Source organism: Nannobrachium achirus (genome assembly GCF_963921795.1).
Source record: "Nannobrachium achirus genome assembly, chromosome: 3".
NCBI classification, from domain to species: domain Eukaryota; kingdom Metazoa; phylum Chordata; class Actinopteri; order Myctophiformes; family Myctophidae; genus Nannobrachium; species Nannobrachium achirus.
In genome coordinates this window covers 60,875,486-60,901,903 of record NC_137812.1, presented here as the reverse complement: position 1 = coordinate 60,901,903, position 26,418 = coordinate 60,875,486, and positions in this window count along the sequence as shown.

The following is a 26,418-nucleotide window of genomic DNA, read 5'->3' as shown; positions in this document are numbered from 1 at the left end:
GTGTGTGTGTGTGTGTGTGTGTGTGTGTGTGTGTGTGTGTGTGTGTGTGTGTGTGTGTGTGTGTGTAGCGGGCTGGGGGGGTAGCCATTAAACGAAACAGGTATTTCGAAACAGGTATTTCTTACATTGATGCTCCTACATATTATCATGCAAGCACCAGTTAAAGTTACTTTCCATCCCTCATATACTGTATGCATAGTGCACATCCCATAACCCACACACTGCACATCATTTTGGAGCTCATATCTTTGAACGGGTAAGGGCTAGTGTAAATAACAAATGGATATTTCTGTCTAAGGGAGGTGCTAGACTAGAGGAAAGGCCACTGGGACACTTCATGAAGCAAATTCAATGGCAATCTATAGCCAGTAGTTTTCAAGATACGTTATCTGGGACCAAATAACATAGCATCCTGTAGCTGTCTTTAGAGCCCGGCCACTGGGAGGGCTCTACACCTGCTGGTAAAAGCAGCCAAGACTTCTGCAGTGCTTCCTCATGGACGCACACGGCATACACCCAGGCACACTGTTGTGTGGACATGCCCTGGCACCTACAATACCACTGTCCAGGCTATGAGAAAATAGCATGGGCAGATGGGGCTCATTGGAAGGCAACCAATCTAGGAGAAGGACATTCTGAACCAAAACCAGGACTGCGAGGAGTTGCGCCCCACAGTCCTTAATCAGCATAGTAAAGCTCAACCATGAAAGTCATACCAAATCCTATACTTCCAGCGGCAGGAGTCATGTACATCGAAGAGGATGGTGGTGCTGGTCCTCCCCCGGAGGACTACTTGACGACAAAACCCGCAAGGGAGGGTCCCCTGTCTGATTACAGGACCCTGTCCTGTCCAATACACTCTTGTGCTGTGGCTGTGGGAGACCATTCATAATGAGAACTTTCAACGCATGTACAGTGAGAGAAGCTAGATTGGTGGAGCTAGCACACTGTGCAGAGAAAAGGGTAGAGGAGCTTCTGGGAATCCAAGAACACAGCAAGCTCCACCGGCTGTCTGTCTGTGTGTCCATCTGTCCGTCACGTCATGTCACATCACGTCACGTCACGTCACGTCACGTCACGTCACATCACACTTTTGCCCTACTCTTATCTCTGCCACCGTTGCCCCTATCTATGCCAAACTTTGCACACACACTGCTTGGCTGGCACAACCTCCGCCCATGAATTCTCACATGGCCCTCTTCTAGCACAAACATCAGGCCGATTTTTGTAAAACACATTTTTGGACACTGCTCCTACAGATTTTGGCCTAAAATCACGCAAGCGGTACACAGTATCTCTAAAGTCATGTCATCAACATGAATCTGTCCCATTTCCCATATTCTCTCCTGATTAGGGAGTCTTTGGTATTAAAGTGTACACAATGATGATAGGCCGTCACAGATATCAATCTTCAATCAGAATGCGCATGCATAAAGTGAATGGCAGATCGAGTGGCAAATAGAGTGGCAAAGTGAGTTTAACGTTGTTTAATGCAATCAGATAGGACTTCTCTGTTTGGATGTATGGGCTGTCAAGGCAAAATTATATTTTTTTGCCTCTCAGCAGGCGTTTCCGCATAACTTCCGGGTATGATGATGATGATGCCACACGCACTCTATTGGCTAATAGCTTCAGGTCAACCCCTAATATAGGCCTATTACAGCACAGTTGTCCTCACATGCCAGAGCTCACATCTGGATTTCATTATGCTCCCTGCTACTAACAAACAATTACCACATTCCATAACTATGTTCTCCAATTCTCTCTGTGCTTCTCCATCTCTCTCACAGCTCCATGTAAGAGGAGAGAAAACTGCAGAGCTGTCATTTTTCTCCAAACTTTCAGCCTGCTCTGCTTGGCGTGATTTTTAAGCTGAGTGGAACAGAACTCGGGCACTCTCCTACAATGGGTCAGGTATAATATTTTCCACTTATTTCAACTTTGTGCATGTGCTTAAGTCTACAGTTATATTTGATGGTTTACTGAACATAATCTGTGGTGCATTCTGGAGGCTATAGTTCTTGCAGGAATATTAAGTACAGTATGCTCCAGGATTGTTGCACATAACACAATCCTCCACTAGATGGAATTGTTACACCACAGCCAACATAATTGAGGTACTCTTGTGGTTCAGATTCATTTCCCTGGAAACGCAACTTAGCAGTTAGCTTGTTTCATTTTCAGAGAGAGAGAGAGAGAGAGAGAGAGAGAGAGAGAGAGAGAGAGAGAGAACCAGTTTTTCAGGTAACTGCATAATTTCTTAAGACTCCATTCATCCAAAGTTAGTGGAGAGGCTAAATCTTCGTAGGCATGGAATGTCTGTTTATTGTCATGTGATGGGATGGGGATGGGTTTGTTTCTTGGTAAAATGAAACTAGCACATATTACAGGTAGGCCTACTGGAGTTTGCAGGTCAGGTAATAGGCTAGTAATCATCAATGCTAACTTGAGTGCATGTGACGAGAAAGGACTTGGCAAAGGTAAAGAGATGTGTTGTACAGTAATGTGAATGTGTCTGTCTGTCTGTCTGTCTGACTGACTGTGTATGTTGGCCTACTGGCAAATTCTCTGTTGAGTCAGATTTCATTATTATATTCCAAAAGATGTTTATTTTTATTTTATTTTCATCAAGGTAAATGTCAATGTACTGTATTTGCCAACAAGGCATGAACATTGTTTTCTCTATACGTACATGTGAGATGTGATTTACATATGAGGTTTTCTTTAGGTAAAAGAAAGTCTGTGTAAAAGTAAAAATGGATTGTGACTCTTCCCCTATGTTTTAGTAGCCTCGTACCCGCCCTCTTCCGGAAGTTGGTCGTTTACTAGGCTAATGTTTTAGTGTTTTAATCGTTTCAATTTAGCTCTTTTATTTAATCTAGCCTAAATTAACTGAAATAAAGAGAAAATGATTTATATTTTTCCCTTTAGATAGGTCAGTGACCATCAGGAAGTACAAACCTGCACGATGGAACAACCCTGCAACCGTCAAAACTCCACTGAGATGGCTCTGAATAAAAAAAGTGAGTTTTTATTGTTTGGTTGTATTATTGTATTATTTTGTTATTGTATTGTTGTTGGCTTCCTTCTGTCTTGCAAGACAATGGAGTAGGCCTATGTACCAGGGATTAGTCTGTTGTTGGGTTACAGGCCCTCCCATTCTCGAGTGGCAGTCTCTGTTGCAGTTTCCACAGATGTACTGTGCGCCTGCCTCTGTATGTGCTGACAGGGGCGTCGCAAAAAAAATTCTGGGCCCTGGGTACAAGAATTCACTGTGGGCCCCCCAAGAATGTTCTTCATAGGGGGAGGGGGTTTAACCCATTTAGACTGGGAACGCATTATTACGCATTATTTTGAGCTTTAACTATTGAAAAATAGCAGATATACAAGCTCACAGCGAGCTTGTAGATCTGCGATTTTTGAAAAATCATGAAAATGTGTGCAAGTCTTTGAATATTTCAAATCCTTCTAAGGTTTTTTGAAAAACGTATGTTTCCCATAAGCAAAATTTGAGTTACAAATGTTTGCTTAAAAATACATATATTCAAAGATTTGCACACATTTTCACGACTTTTCAAAAATAGCAGAGCGAGTGCCGCGCTGTGAGCTTTTGTATCTGCTATTTGTGACGCCCCTGGGTGCTGATGCTGCCTTCTGTCGTCTGTGATCTTTTCTCTCCTCTCAGAGTTCCTCTCTCCTTTTCTCGCTCCTCTTTGGAAAATACCAAATTATACTAAAGATAGAGTAAGAAAGTCAAGGCAAATGTGATAAAGTGAGCAGAGTATCACGGTGTGGTAAAATCCAAACAGAAAGAACATGTGGGATTTTGTCTTACCTGTATATTGTATTTTCAAAACATTGAATCCTCATGTTTGCAGGTCCTAGTCAAAAAGACTCTCAGGGGCTGCAGCAAAGAACAAAAGCAGACATACAGAAGCAACCCTTGTTCATAGGTAAGTCAGAAGGAGGAGACGGTAACAGCCCCAGTACAAATCAGTGGGGTGGCCATTCAGCCACACGATTCACCATACAATGCCGATTTGTGTGCCAACAATAAAGATTTAGATGGGCACTGTTGCAGCTTGTTCATTGCATGAACCGTTTAGATAGTTTTTGGAAAGATCTCTCGACATCATAGTCAATTGTGTGTGTGTGTGTGTGTGTGTGTGTGTGTGTGTGTGTGTATGCATTTCAGCCCAATCCGATGATGTGGAAGAGAGAGATCGATACAGACACCAGTGGAGAAAAGAGGACAGGCAACGTGTTATCAGTGAACGGCTGGAGCTCCTTGTTGCTGTGATTACAGGATTAATAATTGGCTTGATCAATAATTGGGTTGGTTATGGTGGTGCATTCATAGGTGTTGTAACTGGATTTTCAGTATGGTATTTTACTGGATGGTTCAGAAACTACTGGAGCCCTTAAGGGAGCACTTCACCCATTTTCCGCCTTATCTTCTACTCCATTTCTGTCTTCTCACTCTGTGTCTCATTGGTGACTATTGGACAGTTCTAGCAATGACATCATCGATCGGTTCTAAGCCCAGCTTTTCCTGGATAGTTAGCATTCTGAAATAGAAGCCATAGTTCATACAAAATAACCACCACTGAACCAAAAAAAAAAAAAGGGTGAAATCTTGTTTCAAATAACCAAACCTGCCTGCTGATGATGTCACCGGTAGACAAGTGCTGAACATAATCATAAACAATGACAAAGAACAATAAATAATTGCAGCAAGAAAGAGAATAACGCAGCATAGCACATTAACTCTTTTACTGCCACAGAATTTAACAAAAAGCTTCATCCACTGCCAGCTAAATTTGAGAATTGTCGCTCATCTTTGAAGGCCTACTGGAGAAAATTGGCTTTGACTATAAAGACAACAATTATATGGCAACGAAGAATAGAATGTCTACTTTGCAACAGAAAAAGATTTCGTGTTTTTATCATGTTCTATTCATTAGCTAGAAGCTGCTGAATATGGCCTAAAAAACAGCTCTTTGAGAACATAAAGCTGAGAAAAATGCATTTTTGTGAAGAAGACATTTTCAGGCAGAAATCTCTCTTTAGCCTTTTATTGTTGGCTTCAGTAACATCACACCTATGATCAGTGGTTGTTTACAAACAAATTCAAAAAAATAAAAACAAGAAAAAGTGTTTTTTTACACACTTTTAGTGTGTAAGAGCAGTAAGAGCAGTGCAGAACATTGACACAGTGACATGAGATTCAGCCTGAATCCTGCTTCAGCTTTCAGGGTTCTCTTTATCTCACACTTTTTAGGTTGAAGTACAGTACAAATGATTGTCTAGTTTTACGGGGGGTGGGCTGTAAGGTCGCAAGTGAATGACCTAGCTTTTCATTCAGCCTGCACAGGGCCTGGGGCTCCATTCTGTTTCACTACAGCCAGGCTCCTCCGGAAGGGCTACACCGAGTCTGCTGAACTCTGCACCCCTACCACGTACACAAGCCTATGGTCGATCTGTAAATTATACAAATACATAATTACTATAAAATACATGAAAAATAGTACACCTCCAAGCTCACAACGCGTCACAGCAGAATGGGTGGAGGTTGGGGGCCTAATATTTTCATCAAAAGGCTGTTTTAGAAATTCTCTAACATTCTATGCACTTCACTGCTTACCACACAAATATATATATAAACTATATATATAGTAATTATGTAAAAACAGCATTCATGGTCTGGAGAGGGCACTTTTTACAGATGGATAAAAGGGCAGGGGCTCCAGCCCCCTTTGATGTCTATGTGAGCATGTGTCTGGTGCTAAGTCTGCTTTACAGAAAAAAGGTTTTTGTTCTTTACCTATCCTTGTCCTTGGACGACTACGATGTGGCAATGAAGAAGTAGGCTCATCGTCGTCGACTCATCATCTAAAATCATAGCCAGGAAATTATCAAAAGGTTTATATGTAAACAAATCAATTTACAATTTTGACATTTAGCAAATGACTTACAATAAGTTCATATGTAATACATAAAATGCAGATATAGTAAATAGTTACCATGCATTTACTGTCACAGTGAAATGCCCTTTATACCCTGTATGTATAATATATAAAATGTCACAATGCAACATAGCTCTGTTTACACAAAGCTGTACTCCCTCCAACTGTATATATGTTCCCCATTTTCAACAGTTTTTATTTGTAACACTTGCTTTGGCAATGTAAACGTATGTTTTCTCATGCCAATAAAGCTCCTTTGAATTGAACTGAAAAGCTACATCATCAGCTACTGATGATGATGATGATGACGATAAAAAGAAACCTCTCCCTCTCTCACACACACACGCATCGTACGCATGCACACACAAACTAAGCCAATACATCCTAAATTCCCATCAAATAATCCTAGTAGCTGTGCAGTGCACGTACACTACACGCGGTACGTGCACGCGCGTGATAGGAACTCCACGTGTGTCCTGTGTAGCGACAAAAACAAACGCATGCACGTGGATCCTAACTGCTTGGATCAAGTTACTGATCCGGTCCGGATACGGAAACATTTCTTGCATGTATGTGTACGTGTAAATAGCCGGATGCAGTAGGCGGGCTCTAGACCGGATCCCACTGGTTTATTCGCAATAGAGATCACTCAGACTAGGCTCGAGGCTTGTCACTCAAACCAGGCTTCCTCACGGATGCGATGGAAAGAAAGCCTGAAGCGATGTTTCACATACAGTATACATGCATGCACTGGATTTATGTCTTACCACTTAGAATCATGGCATCGGGATGCAGTAGAATCATGGCCTCTGTTCTCCAAGGGGTCTCTACGCGGAAGCCATTCTTTATTGGCCAAATCGTCCAGTTCGTCTGTCTCTTCGCGGCGGTGGCGGCGGTACATGCCATGGTCTCTGCTGCTGCGGCGATGTGAGCCCCCGGGCGGGGGGATCCATCCTACACGGGGGTCGAGCGCCGTCGGGATCGGTTTCCACAATATCACGAGGCTCTTGATCCACTTTTGGACCCCGGTTCTTCGCGACTGGCACCATCTTCAATCTTTTTATCTTCAATACCAACGGCTACAGTGGACTGGCACCATCTTCAATCTTTTTATCTTCAATACCAACGGCTACAGTGATCTTTTTCTCTCCTTCATCATCATCATCATCATCATCACGACCACCACCACCATGGGCGCTGGTCCTGGGTCACCAACACGGGTAGGTTGTGTAATCCTAATTCTAACAAAGTTTATTTCTATCGGTGGATCTGCTGCTGCTGCTCCTCGGCCAGGGGGGGTTGACCCAACCAGCAAGTTGAGGCTGAGTTGGCCTAATACATCTCAATATTCTAGTACTGCTAAATACTACTACCTACTACAATTACTATACTACTAATACTATAAAACAACTGATTTCCGACAAAATGATCGCTTTTACCAACGTGTCTCTCTCTCTCTCTCTCGATGCAAAAAACAATATAATCCCTCAAGGCTAGCAGCTAGGCAGGCGGAGCCAGGCAGGGGCGTCAATTGGGTATGGCAGGGGTATGCAGCTGCCATACCTTGGCTACAGGGGGAAATAATAAAAATGTACTTTTCATCGTGCCTGTTGCTAAGGTATGGCAACATGCCTGGTGACACCAGTCATGTTGCCATACCTTAGCTTGTTCTGAACTGACGCCACTGGAGCCAGGACAGTCTGTTTACTTTTTTTTTTATGACGCGGTTTCCGGCTGTCCTCAAAACGACCCGACGACCAATTATACATTGAAAAGTTGCGCAAGGACGTCTTTTATCATAATCCATAAAAAAACATCAAACGAACGAACGGCCGTATTGGCCGTCCTCACTCTCTAGAATTGGGGCGAACAGGAACGTCCAAAGCAGTATAAGAGTTAATACAATACAATATACAGTAAGTCAACTGCAGTGCAGCAGTGGTTGTAGCTGGTTGTAGCTTATGATCGCCTGACCGAGGCAGGTGAAAGTTCAAATCTGCCAGTATCTAGACACCCTGGATTTTTATGCACAAACTGATTAGATCCTGTGTGTACAGGGGTCATCAACTGCTCATAAACTGAAATATATGGGGCCTACTGTATTTGAATTAATATCTGCAGTTGTAGTAGCTATATCTTCATGAACTAACGTCATATCACGTCTAGAGCTTGCCTATGGTTCCGTATCTGCTCTAGACATGACATGCTAACTGCAAGGTGAATTGGGAAAATCTCACTTTTGCGAACGCCCATCATCAGGGTTAGGGTTAGGGTTAGGTTTGGTTGTCAAAAGATGCTATGTCGAAATGATGAGACGCTCCCAGGTGAATTAAGCCCAGTCTATATGAACATGATTTTGTTTTGTAGATTTGTTTTGTATTGATTGAGTTCATGCATACTCTGCGAGTATAAACGGACTGATTTCGCAATGCAATCTCCATCTTGTGATGCAATATCCTGGCCATATCCCCCCCCATGTCATCAATATTAATACTGTTGTTGCTTCCCAGGTGGTTGGGCGGAATTGCATTCTGAGTATACCATAGGCCAGTCAATCTAAGCTAAAAAAGGGCCTGACCCAAAACAAATTGCAATAGTAATGGTTCAAGGTTTTTTATGATCCTTAGGGTCATCCAAATAACATATTAAAAGTTGTGAATTATTTATTTAGTGGATCAAGGTAAATTCACAGGGTTCAAGTTTGGGTCCATTCACTTACTATAGGCCTACAGGAAAAAAAAGACCCCCAAAGATGTAGCATGTGTGGGGTCTAACTAGGGGTTTTTCATGATTCTGAATCCATTGCAAGCATTTGTTTTGCACAAAAAAAATTCCTTGGGCTAAAAACGGACCCATAGAACTATGGTTTAGTGATGAGTCATCACTTTTCTGGGGTCAGCTCCGTTTTGTGGTGTCTGTTTTTAACCCGACGAATGTTTTTTGTGCAAAACGAATGCTTGCAATGGATTCAGGACCATGAAAAACCCCTAGTTAGACCCCTCACATGCTACTTAAAGGGGAAGACGACCCATTTTCAATATTGAACTGTGTCATTAATATACCTTAGAGGAGTTGTGTGGAAATAGAAAAAAAGTTAACCCCCTTCTGTGTTGCCTAGAACTGGAGGATTGATTTTGGGGTTTGTATTGTAAAGTACAACTTGATGACATCACACATTGTACTTTACAATACAAACCCCAAAATCAATCCTCCAGTCTTTTTTTCCTGTATAGTAAGTGAATGGACCCATACTTGAACCCCCTAAATTTACCTTGATCCACTAAATATATAATTCACAACTTTTAATATGTTATTTGGATGACCCTAAGGATCATAAAAAACATTGAAGCATTACTATTGCAATTTCTTTTGGGTCAAACCTTAGATTGACTAGCCTACCAGGGCACAGAAAGGTCTGCTATTGTATTTAGTGTGCTATCACTGCCAGGCTGAAACAGCTGAAAGTGAGGGAATATGTTTTCACTGAATCTGTCCGTCTTGGCAGTCCATCTGTCTATGCTTTTTTAACAGACTTTTTACATTTTGCCCAAATCTCACCCAAATTGGTACACCTTATCTCTGTAGTCATGTGATCAAGATATATAGTCTATATGTCAGATTCCATTCTGATTGGCTACAACTGGCTTTCACGGACATTCACAGTAGGCAAGTAAGAACCTCCACCCCACATCTTTCTAATCAGCCTGTTATAGGGACACCATGAGGCAATTTTTTATTACAAGTATTCCAATAGATTTAGTCCAAACCTCACGCGAATTGGTACACAATATATCTCTAGTCATGTGATAAGTCATGTGATCTCTCAGATTTCCAGGAGTGGCCCAGTGTAACACCATTTCATGTCCCTCTCCCTTTTCCCCTTCATTATGAGTTGGAGTGAACTTTAGATACTGTTTTACGATGAACTATAAAAAGGAGAAGGCTAAACTTCAAGTTCATTGTTACACCACACGTACAGTAGGCCTATAGGTGTTAAAATAAGTCCAACATAAGCTCCCCAAAATGTAAGGACAAAAAATAAGGGGGAAATGGAAAGTGTCAAATAACAAATCCATATCAAATGCATTTAAGGTCTGTACTCGTTTCAACCTTATCGGAACGATGCGGTTGAAACGCATCCATTGCTCTGTCTGGGTGAGGCAAATAAAACCATGTGAAAAGGCCATTTATTGAGTGCTCGCTGTCTTCTCATGATCCTAACATAAGCCAATATACTGGAATAAACAGTATGCAGACCTTATGGATGAAATGAAAAAATCACACTGGTGTGAACTGAGCGGTGGAGGCTGTGTGTGTGTGTGTGTGTGTGTGTGTGTGTGTGTGTGTGTGTGTGTGTGTGTGTGTGTGTGTGTGTGTGTGTGTGTGTGTGTTTGTGTGAATGTGAGTGTGAGTGTGCCTGGCCTGAACAACAGCGCCCCTCCCTTACAGTAACATGTGTGGTCAGAAAAGGTATTGCAGGCTACATACAGACTCAGGCTACATACAGACAGACAGACAGACAGACAGACACGCATACCCACACACACGGCCACGTATAGGAGACGGTGTGCATCACAAGGATGCAACTGGGACGTATCATCAGTGATGTAGCCTGGGGTCGACGGGTGTTTCGGTGTTTCTACCAACATCATACACCCTCGCCCAGGTGACCCAGCCGGGGTGATCAAGTCCAGACTTACGTCCCAGTAGCTATCCACGATCAGTCCTATTAGGGAAAGACAGGGTCACTCAATGTGCTGCACCGGAACTACTCTGCCGGGATTGGGGGCAGCGCCACTCTGGCACACGGAAGAACTAGGCTCTATGGGTTGACTCCTGGCCGGGCCCCTCCTACGTCTCACCAGGTCCTCTCCTGCTCTCACCAGGTCCAGGCCCTGTGCGTTGCACAAGACTCCCGATCCAAACATTCCATTCAGCTGCTGCAGGTGGTTGGGCTGCAAGGGTTGGCCGGTGGTAGTACTGCAGACCTTATACTGTATGTTCATGAACACATATGGAAACTATAAAGATGCAATTCTGGGAAATTGCAAGTGTGGTTGCCTATTTATAGCCACACTAGCCAAATGTCATTGAACTCAATGGACTCTTGGGATCATGGGGTTTACTATATAAAGTGTCACTCTGGGGTTTACTCTGTTAGTCTATAAAGTTGGAAGAGAACAATAGTGTGTTTCCCTATAGGAAAGACACTAATTACTCACATAAGACTATAACAAATGATTGAACCTTTACTATAAACCATTAGGAATATAACATAGCCTTCATAGGTAGCTATTGGCACTTGGGGTCACTAGTACTTAACTCATTCTGTGCCTATCCCGAACATGTTCGGCTTTATTTCAATCCAATACAATTTTTTTTTAATTAATTGACTTACCCTGAGCTGCTTGTAGAGTCGTGGGTGGTCCTGGCTCATCCTACGCTAGCCAGCTAGCCATTTTACATGGTCCGACGATATATTCCATTAAAAATGGTTTAAAATACATTTTTGAGCCCCCCAATGTTCACCGAATGTTCAGCGCCGCTTCCGGAACGACGTCCAGTGTGCCTATCCCGAACATGTTCAGCTTTTTTAATGAAATGAATAAAATGATCCGAGGCCTTCTGAAGCCTGGGCCTAAATTTTCAATCCAGTGTTCGAAATCCGGCCGCCCCCCCCGGCCGGCCGTTAGCCGCGAACGTTGCCGCGAATCGCCGCCGAATCCAATGAAAAACCACATCTTTGGAGGCCCATATCTCTGGATTGTGTTTTTAGGGATGTGGCGAGAGGTTTATTTACGGCGAAATCGCCTAAAAATGATCTTTTAAATGACAAAATGCTAATAGCTATTCTGTAGCCATTTTCATCCGGGACCTTTCCATGACGTGCACGAACGTGAGCACGCGCGTCACTGCAACGTGAGTCCCCGGATGCTAATACGCTCGCCTATGGGACAAACCCTGGCATTCTTTGGTGCCCTCTAGGGGCTGGCACTGGAAGCGTTAAGTTAAAAGTTACATTTTATGTGTTACTGAACATGTGGTGCATTCCGGAGGCTACAGTGCCTGTAGGAATATTACTGGCTCCAGAATTGTTGCACACAGCATAACCGTCCACTAGATGGAATAGTTATACACATGCTTAGGATTCATTTCCCTGGAAACACTGAAGCTTGTTTCATTTTACTGCAACACAGTGTGTGTGTGTGTGTGTGTGTGTGTGTGTGTGTGTGTGTGTGTGTGTGTGTGTGTGTGTGTGTGTGTGTGTGTGTGTGTGTGTGTGCGCGTGCGTGCGTGCGTGCGGGAGAGAGGGAGAGAGGGAGAGAGAGTGAGAGAGAGAGAGACCAGACCAGACCAGTATTTCTTGAAACGAAGTGCAGCATCAGATTCTGTGACTGAAATCTCCATCCATCCAAAGTTACTCAATGGCGACTAAAGGTTTTGGGGGTAAGTGAATTCAGCCTGAACTTGAGAAAGAAGTGTCTGTTTATTGTTTTCAACACCCACCTATTCATAATGGGGGTTTATGTCCTTGAATTACATTGAAATGAATTACATTTGTATTTTTGTATCCCATTTTCTACCACTCTTGCTTGAACTCAATTGGTTTAGCAAATGTGTATTTCTTTTCTTTCTGACACTCCCCTGCAGACATTACCTTAGTCACAATCAAGACTATTAAATATTATTGTACCTTTACTATAGACCAACACAGCTTTTTATTGTAATTTGCACAATTTGCACTCACTAGTACTTAAAGTTATACCATGTAACTTTTTTTATAAAACAAATCTTAAAACTGTTAAATCGCTAAAGTTTTAGAACACCCACTCCGTTATTTTCAGCTTCTAAAGCCTTCTCTTTATATGTTTTCTGTGATCCTCGCCGGGGTCCGGTTTTCGCGGAAAAATTACGCCATCATACACTACCGGCCAATCACAGCGAGGGTTATACACTGCCGGCCAATCACAGCGCATCTTGCTGACTTCTCAGGAAGTAGCTTGCCTTAACAAAACAACAGCATACTCGGGTGAAGGAGTCAGTTTCTCCGGAATGCCTGAACGCACAGGAACCAGGGACCCCTCTAAAGATAGATCTCGGCGAGGTGGAGGCAGACGCGGGGGTGTGAGGCGAAAATGGCCGAAAGACATTCTGACAGCTAGTGCTTGCACTTGCAGGTATATTAAGTACCTCCAGGATTGTTGCACATAGCATAACCCTCCACTAGATGGAATAGTTACTGTACACCGGCTCAGTCCTCTGGAGTTTAGGATTCATTGAACTTAACAAGATCTGCACCTGGCTCAATGACAACAGACTCTCAATTCACCTAGGCAAAACTGAATGTATCCTCTTTGGATCTAGTCAGAAACTTAGCCTAGTTGAGAACTTCACAATTAAAGTAGGTGACACTGTGATAGAAAGAAAAAACTACATCTGCTACCTGGGTTGCATCCTGGAGGCTAACCTATCCAGTGAAAAAATGACCACCAAGGTAATCAATAAAGTCAACCAACAAATTCGCTTCTTGCAAAGGGTTGCCCCGCTGATCAATATTAAATCCCGAAAGACACTAGGAGGTGCTCTTATTGGGCCCCTCATTGATTACGGAGTCCTTGTCTGGTATTGCGACGCCCCAGCTGCCTTAAAGTTAAAGCTCCAAACAGCCCAAAACAGACTAATTAGGGTTGTGCTTGGTCTCCCTCCTCAGACCCACCTTACCGATCATCACCACGAAAGCGTGGGATGGCTCAAAGTAGCTGACAGAGTACAGCATCTTGCAATGGGCCTGGTGTACAAGATACACTACACCTCCAAGATTCCCATGTACCTGACAAACTACAACTCTCTCCCAGCCATTTACAATAGGCTTGTGCGCCTATACTGCCAGGAATTTTATTAATTTCCAAGTTAGCTTTAATCTAACCCAACAGGGATCATATTGTTGTAAAATGTAGTACTAGTACTATCCACTAGAGTGTGCCCAACGATAATCTCCTAGAGTCTGGACTAGCGAGTGGACAGCAGTAGACCCATAATGGCGGCGCCCATTGGCGGCCATTATGTCTCCCGGTCCGCCGAACGGGAGCTATAAAACACGATCCGAACGTCGTGCACACGCCATTTACACTCGTTTTTGCTCTTGAGTGACCAATCTGTCAGTCCAGCCATTTTTTTCCGAATGAAAATCGGTCTAGATATGGTAAAGTTTGATAAGAAAAACGTCAACATTCAATGCTGTAAAAAGGCCCATTCTATGTTATGGCCGAACGACTTCCGGGTTACGTCATCGATGATGTCACTTCCTTCGAATATGTAACTTTAGACTAAAATTAAGCTAGAAAGGTCATTTATAGCTCAAAAAATGTCAAAAAAATACCAAAATGATCAGAAAATGATCCCCAAGGCGACGTTTGGCGATCTGGCTGCCTCACCCTCCTCAAAATGGCGATGGAAGGCGATTTGGCTGTGAACTAGTTGTTAAAGGTCAAGGATGTTCACGATCACAACACCAGAGGCAGCTCCACTAATCATCATCAACGTAGATTTAACACTAAACAAGGCTCTAACTCGTTCTCCTGCTACACCATCAACATGTGGAACGCCCTTCCACAAGCCCTAAAGGAGAGCAAATCCCTAGCCTCCTTCAAAATTGGTATGAAAAGTCACCTTCAGACAGCTGCTACCCGTGACTTGTAAATAAACTAAGCCCCCATGCTCCCCCCCCCCCCCCCTTTTTTCTCTTTTTCTGCCTTTGTATTTGATGTTATGCTTTTGAAACTGATATTATCCTAGATAAAGTACTATGTTCTATCCGTCTGTCTTTCAATGTTATATGAGATACTTAAAGTGTGGTTCCTGTGGAAATAAGCCTCGGCTTTCTAGGATCTCCTTTTAGTTGACCTTGTACCAGTGATTTGTACTGTCATGAAACTGTACTTTTTTCTATTGCAAACTTCTAATAAATTCTTCAATCAATCAATTCCTGGAAACACTGAAGCTGGCTTAATTTTCCTGCAACACAAGTGTATCTGCAGCATCAGATTCTGTGGTTGGAATGTTTGTTTATTTTTTTCAATACCTACCGGCACCTATTTATAATGTTGGTTTTATGACCTGAATATTTGTATTTTTGTATCCCATTTTCTACCTTTCTTGCTTGAACTCAATTGTTTTTTTGTTTTTGTTTTTTTCTTTCTGACAGACTCCCCTGCTGACATTACCTCTGCCTCTGACACGAGGATTGTGCTGGTGGGGAAGACCGGGGCAGGGAAAAGTGCAACAGGAAACACAATCCTGGGCAGACAACAAGCGTTTGTAGAGGACATGTCCCCGTCTTCTGTGACAATCCGCTGCTCTAAAGAAACCAGACACGTTGACCGAAGAACTGTCAGCATCGTCGACATGCCCGGGATCTTTGACACTAAGATGACAGACGCACAATTGAAAAGTGAAATAGAAAGATGCATCGTTCTGTCCTTACCTGGACCCCATGTGTTCCTGCTGGTCATCAGCCTGAAGGTGAGGTTCACATAGTCTGGCTGCCAGCTTAGCATTGATGCTAAGTTGGTATCATAGGTATGATATTTGGTATATAGTTTTTTTTATTGGCCTAAAATGTTGTCTATATATATACGTTCATGAAACCACCTGCTGACGGCCTGTCAGCATTGAGCAATTTATTTTATAGGGGGTAAAAGCCTGGGCCCATCACTTACTATACACTCTACTATAAAGGAAAAAAATACCCCCAAATCTGCTTTAAGTAGCATGTGAGGGGTCAAACTAGGGGTTTAGAATTATTCTGAATCCATTGCAAGCATTTGTTTTGCATGAAAAACCTTCTTTGGGTTTAAAAAGCCCCACACAAAATTGTGAAAAGTGATGACTCATCACTAAACCATATTTGTGTTTGTCTGTTTTTAGGCCAAGGAATGTTTTTCATGCCAAACCAATGCTTGCAATGGATTCAGAATAATTATAAACCCCTTGATTGACCCCTCAGGCCCTCACATGCTACTTAAAGCTTTTTGGGGGTATTTCTTTCCTTTTATAGTATATAGTAAATGAATGGGCCCCACACTTTTACCCCCATAAAAGAAATTGCTCAATGCTGATAGGCGGTCAGCAGGTGGATTCATGACGGTATGTATATAGACAATATTTTAGGCCAATAAAAAAAAAACTATATACCACATTCCATACCCCACCTCAGCCCTGACAAAACTGTCAAAAGTGATGACTCATCATAAAATCATATTTTCGTGCGTCTGTTTTTAGGCCAAGGAATGTTTTTCATGCCAAACCAATGCTTGCAATGGATTCAGAATAATTATAAAACCCTAGTGTGACCCCTCACATGCTACTTAAAGCAGATTTTTGGGGGGTATTTTTTTCCTTTATAGTATAGTGTATAGTAAGTGATGGGCCCAGACTTTTACCCCCTATGAAATAAATTGCTCAATGCTGACAGGCCGTCAGCAGGTGGTTTCATGAACGTATATATATAGACAACATTTTATTTTTTATTTTTTTTTATTTTTATCCCACAATTTTGTAACCCATTTTTTCACCCAGTGCTAATTGCCTATGTAATCCTAGGCTCTGCTCTCCCTCTGCCGCACCTGGGGAGACAACGGACTGACCTCATGCTTCCTTCTATGCATGAGGAGTCCAAGTTGCTTCTTTTCACCTGACAGTGGAGATTTCCCTGGTTTGGACGTAGCGCGTGGAAGGAACACATTATTCCAAACAGTTCCTTTCCCCTCCATGAGGCGCCCCGGCTGGCCAGAGGGAGGCATTATTGAGACCAGGATTACGTGCATGTTTTTGTGAGGGTATCAACCCTAGGAGACATGGGGAGAACATGCAAACTCCACACAGAAAGGCCCTATCGCCGACGCCACCAAGGGTGTGGGCGCTGATGACGCGGAGGGAGGAACACGCAGCACCCACAGCGTCCCCCGGCGGGAATGGAACCCAGGACCTTCTAGCTGTGAGGCTAAGCGCTAACCACTGTGCCACCTAGGGTTGCCACCCGTTCCGTATAATACGGAATCGTTCCGTATTGGACAATTAAAAGATGTGTTCCGTATTGAACCAATACGGAACGCGGTTTGTTCCGTATTTAACCAAATGCCCCATAAAGGTCTGTCACACAAACCTCAACACAGAATTTAACAATAATGAATGAAATAAAACACAGGAAAAGACAGCAGAAGGAGGGAGAGGCACGAAGGACCTTCTGTGAGGCGGCTGTGGTGCGCTCTACGCTCTGCCTATAGTGGGGTTCCGTGTACATGTAATTTTTGGTTTTCATTTTAAATTTGTGTTAAAGTTTATTTTTCACTTCCAATTTGTAGATTATGATCTATAGAACAATTTTGGTTCGAGTGTCAAGACAGTGGATTGTAGACAGTAGACACTTTATAAAATAGGCTATGCTCAGGTTTAGGCTAGTGAAGCCTATTCAGCCTAAAGTAAAAATGTTCAATGTTCATAAAATAGGCTATGCTGCTCAGGTTTAGGCTAGTGATGCCTATTCAGCCTAAAGTAAAAATGTTCAATGTTCATTGCTAATAAAGCACTTTAAACTAGGCTATGCTCAGGTTCAGGCTAGTGAAGCCTATTCAGCCTAAAGTAAAAAATGTTTAATCTTCGTTGCTAATAAAGCACTTTAAACTTTAAGTATATGACTTAATGGTTTCTTGACTACCTTCTCTTTACTGACCACCAAGTGACCCAAGAGCCAGGTTCAAATCATTCATACATTGCTTTATTTCATACAAAATTAACTTATTCATATTTTAGAAACAATTGGCCACTTCAAACTGCAAAACAACATAGGTTATATACCATGTTGTGTGTTATAGTTATAACTATGCATTTCATGGGTTTGGGACTGCATTTTTTCGCCGGCCGGCGGCTGTGCCACGCGCACGGAACGCACGCACCGCGTGCCCGGAAGAGGTGTTCCTTATTTCAATTTCTGAAAGGTGGCAACCCTAGTGCCACCGTGCCCCCCTATAGACAACATTTTAGGCCAATAAAAAAAACTATATACCAAATATCATACCTATGATACCAACTTAGCATAAATGCTAAACTGGCAGCCGGACTAACACAGGAGGAGAGGAACGCTGTCAAGTGGATCCAGGACAACTTTGGCGAGGAAGCATCCAAGTATATTCTGATCATTTTCACAGGGGGTGACGGGCTCCAAGGAGGATCAGTTGTAACCTACTTACAGAAAAGTCCTGAACTCATGGATCTCGTCAGTGGCATTGCTGCCGGGTACCTGGTGTTCGAAAACACACGTGCGGATAATAGCACTCAGGTCAACGACCTGTTTGAAAAGATAGATGAGATCACGGAATGGAATGGAGGTCACTACTCCGGCTATCCGGTGTATGAGAAGGAGAGAGGCCCTCGGTCGGGCTCGACGGGGCCTGGAGGTGGTGGAGGAGCCCCAGCGATAAATACAAAGAGGTACAGAGAAAAAAAACAGAGGAGGCATGGAAGGAGTGGGAGGACACAATGAAGTTTGAGGGGTCTGGTCTGTTTGTGGCTTCAGCCACAACTATTTATAGACCCGGTACCTGCCCTCCAACAGACCTCATGGGTGTAAGTGGATCACTCATACTTCCCCTGCTGACTGAGATATCCACATATCTCGCCCCGGTACCTGCCCTCCAACAGACCTCATGGGTGTAAGTGGATCACTCATACTTCCCCTGCTGACTGAGATATCCACATATCTCGCCAGTTGGATGAAACCAAACTGATTAGGGTCGTGCTTGTTCTTCCTCCTCGGTCCCACCTTACCGATTATCACCCACCAAGCGTGGGGTGGCTCAAAGTAGCTGACAGAGTACAGCATCTTGCAATGGGCCTGGTGTGGTGTACAAGATACACTACAACTCAAAGACACCCATGTACGTGATAAACTACTTCCTAAAGGTCAAGGATGTCACCAACACCAAAGGCAGCTCCAATAATCACGTTCAACCTACTGTAGATTTAACACTATAAAAGGCTCTAATTCGTTCTCTAGCTATTCCACCAACGTGTGGAACGCCTTCCGCAAGCCTTAAAGGAGTGCAAATCCCTATAGCCTCCTGGTCTGAAAAGTCACCTTCAGTCGGCTGCTACTCGAGACTTGTAAATAGACTAAGCCCCCCATTTTTCCTCCCCATTTTCTGCTTTTGTAATTGATGTTATCCTATGCAAAGTACTTTGTTCTATCCGTCTGTCTTTCAATGTTATATAAGATACATAAAGTGGTTCCTGTGCAAATAAGCCATAAAGCTTATTAGGGTCTCCTATTAGTTGACCTTGTAGCAATGATTTGTGCTGTAATGTAATTTTTTCCTAATGCAAACTTCTAATAAATTCTTCAATCAAACCAAAAAAATAGATCAACAGTCTAGTCTTGATTTGTTCAACTAAAACTATGACAAAAAATGATCGTCAGCTACCTTTTTTCACTGACGAAAACTAAACAAAAACCAATGATGACTAAAACTAGTGGAGAAGAGATCCAGTAGAACTAAAAGACAAGTAATTTTATGTTTGGTTCGGCTCAGGTGTTGTGCTCTGAAAATAGCAGATCTACAAGCGCATAACGTTGTGAGGTTGTTGATGGGCTATTTTCAGACGCAACCATATGTAGAATCAGCCACGACACATCAAGGCCTGCCAAAATACACCTTTTGTTGACAAAATCAACAGTAGATTTAGTCGTCTAAAATCTCATATTTAGTTGACTAAAACTAGACTAAAAGTAATACATTTCAGACGACTAGACTATGACTAAAACTAAATAAAAATGTCCTGTCAAAATCAACATTACAACAGCCCTGACCTTCATCATCTTTTTCCTTTTTTCATTAAATTTCTCATGCAACTACAATTTGCTTTTTAAAAAGTGACATAAGCATGACAGTGGCTATAGAGAGGTCACATACAGTATCACATCTGATACAAGGTACAACAAGCTTCCTCACAATTCACAATACCATAGTCATAGTCATAAAATAACATTAAGGAGTGCACTGTTCTACTGAGAAATGAGAAAGCATTATGGCTCATGGGTTTATGTTGTGTCATGTGTGCATTTGGTGATTTATGTTGATACTAAATACTGTATATTTTTTGTGTAACACCATGTCATGTCTGTTTGTTCTGATGACCCTCTCCCTTTTCCCCTTCATTATGAGTTGGTGTGAACTTTAGATACCGTTTTACGATGAAGTATAAATCAGGAGTAAACTTCAAGTTTAGTTGTCACACCACACCTACAGTATAGGTGTTATATATGTGGGTTAAGATATGTCCCACATAAGCTCCCCAAAATGTAAGTTACAAAAGATAAGGGGGGAAATGGAAAATGTCAAATAACAAATCTATATCAAATACATTTAAGGTCTGTATGTGTCAACCTTATTGGAACGCGTCCATTGCTCTGTCTGTGTGAGGCAAATAAAACTATGTAAAAAGGCCATTTATTGAGTGCTCGCTGTCTTCTTCTCATGATCATAACATAAGCCAACTAGAAATGCACTCTGTCGTGGTGCCAACTTGCACCAAACGTATACCTATACCTATATACGCAACTTAGTACTTGCGCGCTCTGCTTCGCAAGTAACTAGAAAGTTGCAATTCTGGGAAATTGCAAGTGCGGTTGATTATTTATTGCCTCGATAGCAAAAATGTAATTTGAAGCTTGACCAATCATCAAGCTTGAACCATCTCCTCCATTGAACTCAATGGACTGTTGGGGTATATTGGGGTTTACTCTATAAAGTGTTACTCTACTGCAGTAAGTTATAGCATAAACCGAATTTCCAAACATTCCAATTTCTGACTTTTTTGCCAAATGTCAGATAAATACCATTTAAAACTTCAGATTTTTTTTGCCAATTGTCAAATATAAATACTAGTCTTAAAAAAACATAATTACAACTTCTTTTTTTGCCAATTGTCAGATATACATTTTGACAGTTTTCTCGATGTAATTTCAGCTCTAAACCAATATGCAGGATGTGACTGCATATCAATCATGTCAGACTGCATTCATGCTGTACCCGTATTTTCCGGCGTATAAGGCGCACTTAAAAGCCTTTAATTTTCTCAAAAAACTACAGTGCGCCTTATAGTCCAGTGCGCCTTATATATGGATCATTCATTGACATTGACATTCCCTTTAGCACAGCTCCATCTGTTGGATGTATAACGCAACGGTAGCATACCCGAGGGAAGTAGGGGTGCTGGAGGTGCGGCCGCACCCCCTCCCCCACGTCCCACCGCACCCCCACCGCACCCCCTAAAGGGGGGTTGGGGGAAAAATATTGCCGATCGGCAAGTAGAGGCTCTGACATCAGTGGCGTGAAGTAGGAGCTATTGGCTACTTCTATTTCCAGTACAATTTCAAAATAAACATGTGTTGAATGATCGATTGTATAGACAAAAAAAAAAGAAAGGCTCTTGTTTTGAAATGTGCTTCTGGGCACTGTCTAGAGAGGAAATGGCTTTCAAAGGACTTCCCTTTTAACTTGTCTGAGCGTCTGTCTCTCCGTGCGTAACATATGCGTCATGGACTCGGTGAATTATAACAATATACGGGCATAAAGGAATATACAGAACACCAAGACAACACAACCTAGGCTATAGACTTGTAATGATGAATGCTATGTTATGCTGCTGTGCTGCCTGGCTAGTGGCTAGGCTAATGTTTGGGCTAGCTAGTGGCTAATGGCTGTGGTGTACCAGAACCAGCTGTTTCCTAACACTGGGGTCTGGACCGATGCGGCGGACACGTTGTATGGGTCACAACGCACTGAACGCAGTGCGAAGCAACTCGTTGTGAGCTTGTAGATCTGCTATTTCCATTACTTGTTTGGTACAGGGTAGTAATGTCTCTTGGTTCACGGGCTAAAAAGTTTGGGAACCATCATGCTTGCTGTTGCAGACAGTGGTGTAAAGTAACTAAGTAGATTAACTGAAAAGCTCTGGGAACTGAATGATTTTATGAAACTGGCACTTGTTGTCTGACTGTCTGTTGGTACCAAAAAATCCAGGCTATATCTTGCTGGATGGTGCGTGTGGAGATGTAAGGAAAGCCGTTCCCGATTGTGTTACATTTAGCTAAAAAAAGACTGCGGAAACCCGAATAAAACATGATAAAAATCGATAAGAAACGCCAAATTTTCGCGCGCGCGAAACGTGCACGCGCGCTGTGCGCGCGTGCATGAGGGGCGCGTGACAGCACCCCCTACTGTAAATTAGTTCCCGCGGCCATGAACGGTAGCGTCTATTATGTGCGCCTTATAGTCCGGTGCGCCTTATATATGAAAACAGTTAGAAAATAGACCATTCATTGACAGTGCGCCTTATAGTCCGGTGCGCCTTATAGTCCGGAAAATACGGTACATATAAAGTGTTGTGCTCTTTGACAGATAGGCTTTAGCTCGCCTGGTGGGAATGACCCTTTGTTTATTGTACCTTTACTATAACCATTAGGAATGGGCGGCCCAGCGTCTAGTCGGCGACCTGGCCAACTCGGAACAATGTAAATAGGGAATGAATGCCCCGCCCTTTAATGCAAACCCCATTATACCTGTTTTCATAGGACCCGTTTTGACCATCTGTCTGCCTGTGACCATTTATGCCCATATATGGAGATATCTGTATCTGTCTGTCTGTCTGTCGGCGTCCATTTTATGTCCATATATGGAGATCACTGCAGTTATAGTTCTGGGTCCATTTTATGCCCATATATGGAGATATCTGTCTATCTGCGTCCATTTTATGCCCATATATGGAGTATCTGTCTGTGCCTCCAACTGTGTTGCAGACACAGTGCCGGTTCCCCCTTTAATGCAAACCTCATTATACCTGTTGTCATAGGACCCGTTTTGAACATCTGTTTGCCTGTGTCCATTTATGCCCATATATGGAGATATCTGTATCTGTCTGTCTGCGTCCATTTTATGCCCATATATGGAGATCTTTGACCATCTGTTTGCCTCTGTCCATTTATGTCCATATATGGAGATATCTGTATCTGTCTGTCTGCAATCCATTTTATGCCCATATATGGGGGCATTCATTTTATGCCCATATATGGAGAACGCGCGTGCCCGTGGGACGAACGGTTCTCGAGATACGCGGATTACATACATACATACACAATCACAGAGATTTTTTGTTGACTCATGTGGCGTACGTGATGTCAGAGCCTTTTATGAAGTGATGTCACAATGAGTCAGAGCTTTCGCCGATTTCCTCCGGAACAGCCTGATGTCAACAATCAACCCCGCATAAGGAGATTCCGAACGTTTCGCGCCGGTTCGGGAAAACCGTGCGTCGGGTCGGGTCGAGACCCGGCACTGCACTCCGTGCCGCGGCGGGGAACGCGCGTGCCGAATCTGAAGCCGGTGGGACGAACGGTTCTCGAGATACGCGGATTACAGACACACACACAGACAGACAGACAGACACACACGCAGAGACTTCTCGCATTTATAGATAGATAACATAGCTGCAATTGGCACTTGGGGGTCACTAGTACTTAAGTTAACAGTTACATGTTATGTGTTACTGAACATGTGGTGCATTCTGGACCAGTGGTTGCATGAATATTAGTACCGTATTTTCCGGACTATAAGGCGCACTTAAAAGCCTTTAATTTTCTCAAAAAACGAGTGCGCCTTATAGTCCAGTGCGCCTTATAGTCCGGAAAATATGGTACTGGCTCCAGGATTGTTGCACACTGCATAACCCTCCACTAGATGGAATAGTTACACATCAGCCAACATAATTGAGGTCCTCTTGAGTTTAGGTTTCATTTCCCTGGAAACACTGAAGCTTGTTTCATTTTCCTGCAACACAGTGTGTGTGTGTGTGTGTGTGTGTGTGTGTGTGTGTGTGTGTGTGTGTGTGTGTGTGTGTGTGTGTGTGTGTGTGTGAGAGAGAGAGAGAGAGAGAGAGAGAGAGAGAGAGAGAGAGAGAGAGAGAGAGAGAGAGAGAGAGAGACCAGACCGGTATTTCTTGAAAAGTATCCGCAGCATCAAATTCTGTGGCTGAAATCTCCATCCATCCAAGATTACTCAATGGCGACTAAAGGTTTTGGGGGTAAGTGATCGAATTCAGCCTGAACTTCAGAAATAAATGTCTGTTTATTGTTTTCAACACCCACCTATTCATAATGGGGGTTTTATGTCCTTTATATTTTTTTATCCCATTTTCTACCACTCTTCCTTGAACTCTGCTTGGTTTAGCCAATGTGTTTTTGTTTTTGTTGTTTTTTCTTATTTCTGACAGACTCCCGTGCTGACATTACCTCTGGCACAAGGATTGTGATAATAAGAATTAAGTCACAATCAAGACTATTATATATGATTGTATCTTTACTATAAACCATTAGGAATATAACATAGCTTTTTATTGTAATTGGCACTAGTACTTGAGTTAATAGTTACATGTTATGTGTTACTGAACATGTGTGCATTCTGGAGACTACAGTGCTTACAGGAATATTAGGTATTAAGTACTGGCTCCAGGATTGTTTCACATTATAACCCTCCACTTGGAATAGTTACACCTCAGTCCTCTGGAGTTAAGGATTCATTTTCCTGGAAACACTGAAGCTTGTTTCATTATCCTGCAACACTGAGAGACAGAGAGAGAGAGAGAGAGAGAGAGAGAGAGAGAGAGAGAGAGAGAGAGAGATCGAGAGAGAGAGAGAGAGAGAGAGAGAGACACACACACACACACACACACACACACACACACACACACACACACACACACACACACACACACACACAGTATTTCGTATCTGCGGTATCAGATTCTGTGGTTGGAATGTCTGTTTATTGTTTTCAATACCCACCGGCACCTATTTATAATGTGGGTTTTATGACCTCTTAAAAAATATCTTTAATTGTTTTTGTATCCCAATTTCTATTACTTTAGCTTGAACTCAATTGGTTTAACAAATGTGTGTTTTTTCCCCTTTCTGACAGACTCCCCTGCTGACATTACCTCTGCCTCTGACATGAGGATTGTGCTGGTGGGGAAGACCGGGGCAGGGAAAAGTGCAACAGGAAACACAATCCTGGGCAGACAACAAGCGTTTGTAGAGGAAATGTCCCCGTCTTCTGTGACAATCCGCTGCTCCAAAGTAATCGGCCACATTGGCAGAAGAACTGTCAACATCATCGACACGCCAGGGATCTTTGACACTAAGATGACAGCCGCACAATTGAAAAGTGAAATAGAAAGATGCATCGTTCTGTCCTGCCCTGGTCCCCATGTGTTCCTGCTGGTCATCAGCCTGAAGGCGAGGTTCACACAGGAGGAGAGGAACGCCGTCAAGTGGATCCAGAACAACTTTGGCGAGGAAGCATCCAAGTATATTCTGATCATTTTCACAGGGGTTGACGGGCTCCAAGCTATAACCTGTCCTCCAGTAGCTGGTGTTGCCCTGGTGGCAGAGGAGCTAGCAATTACAGCCAGAGTGGGATCAGCACTCATGGCTGTAGGTGGAGGGGTTTCCAAATATCTCAGCAGGTGGATGAAACCATGAAGAAATGACCAACAGCCCTGACCGTCATCATCTTTTTATTTTTTTTATTGAAACTCTCATGCAACTCTTTCTAACTACAAATTGCTTTTTAATAAGTGACATAAGCCTGATTGTGGCATCAGAGAGGGTCACATACAGTATATCACATTTCATATTATTCTAATATGCTCAAGCAACATACATAAATTGTCAAATAAACATACATACCTGTACTTAGTATACTTAATATGTATAATTAATTACTCAAGCTGAAGGGAGAGAGTGAGGCGCAATATGATCCAATTATGTGTTGTCTCTTTCTATACTTATGTTCATTATATTGCTTTTTTTTAACGTTTTAATTACACAAATATATGCACATTTCTCTCTTGTATTTACCCATGGTCGGGATGATTTTGTTGCTTGCCTAAGTCATTCTGCTGATGCTGTTGGTATTGATCATGTTGGTCATGCACATTGCTCTCTGTTGTATGAATTGTGCTAAATAAAATACAATTTGGCTGCATTCAGAATCTGTAAGTCCTCCTTCATCCTCTATTGACATATACTGACATTCTGAACAGGAGTTTAAATAAAAAGGCTTTTGTAGGTCCTTTGTCACACATGATTTGATTTTCTTTACCCTTATTTTTAGACCGATTAAAGGCCACTTGGTTACATTTGTGGATTTATGTTCAAATGGATAAATAGCGCTGAAGATGTTCCTGTGTAGCCTAGGCAGTTGCTCTATATGACCTGGTGTACCGGTATTTACTACAGTATTATGTTTAGTATAGACAGCTGATAAGCTGTCTCCCATTTGATTTATTCGTTGTTAACTTTTGATCTGTGTGTCATGCACTCAGTGTGCCAAGCCTTATC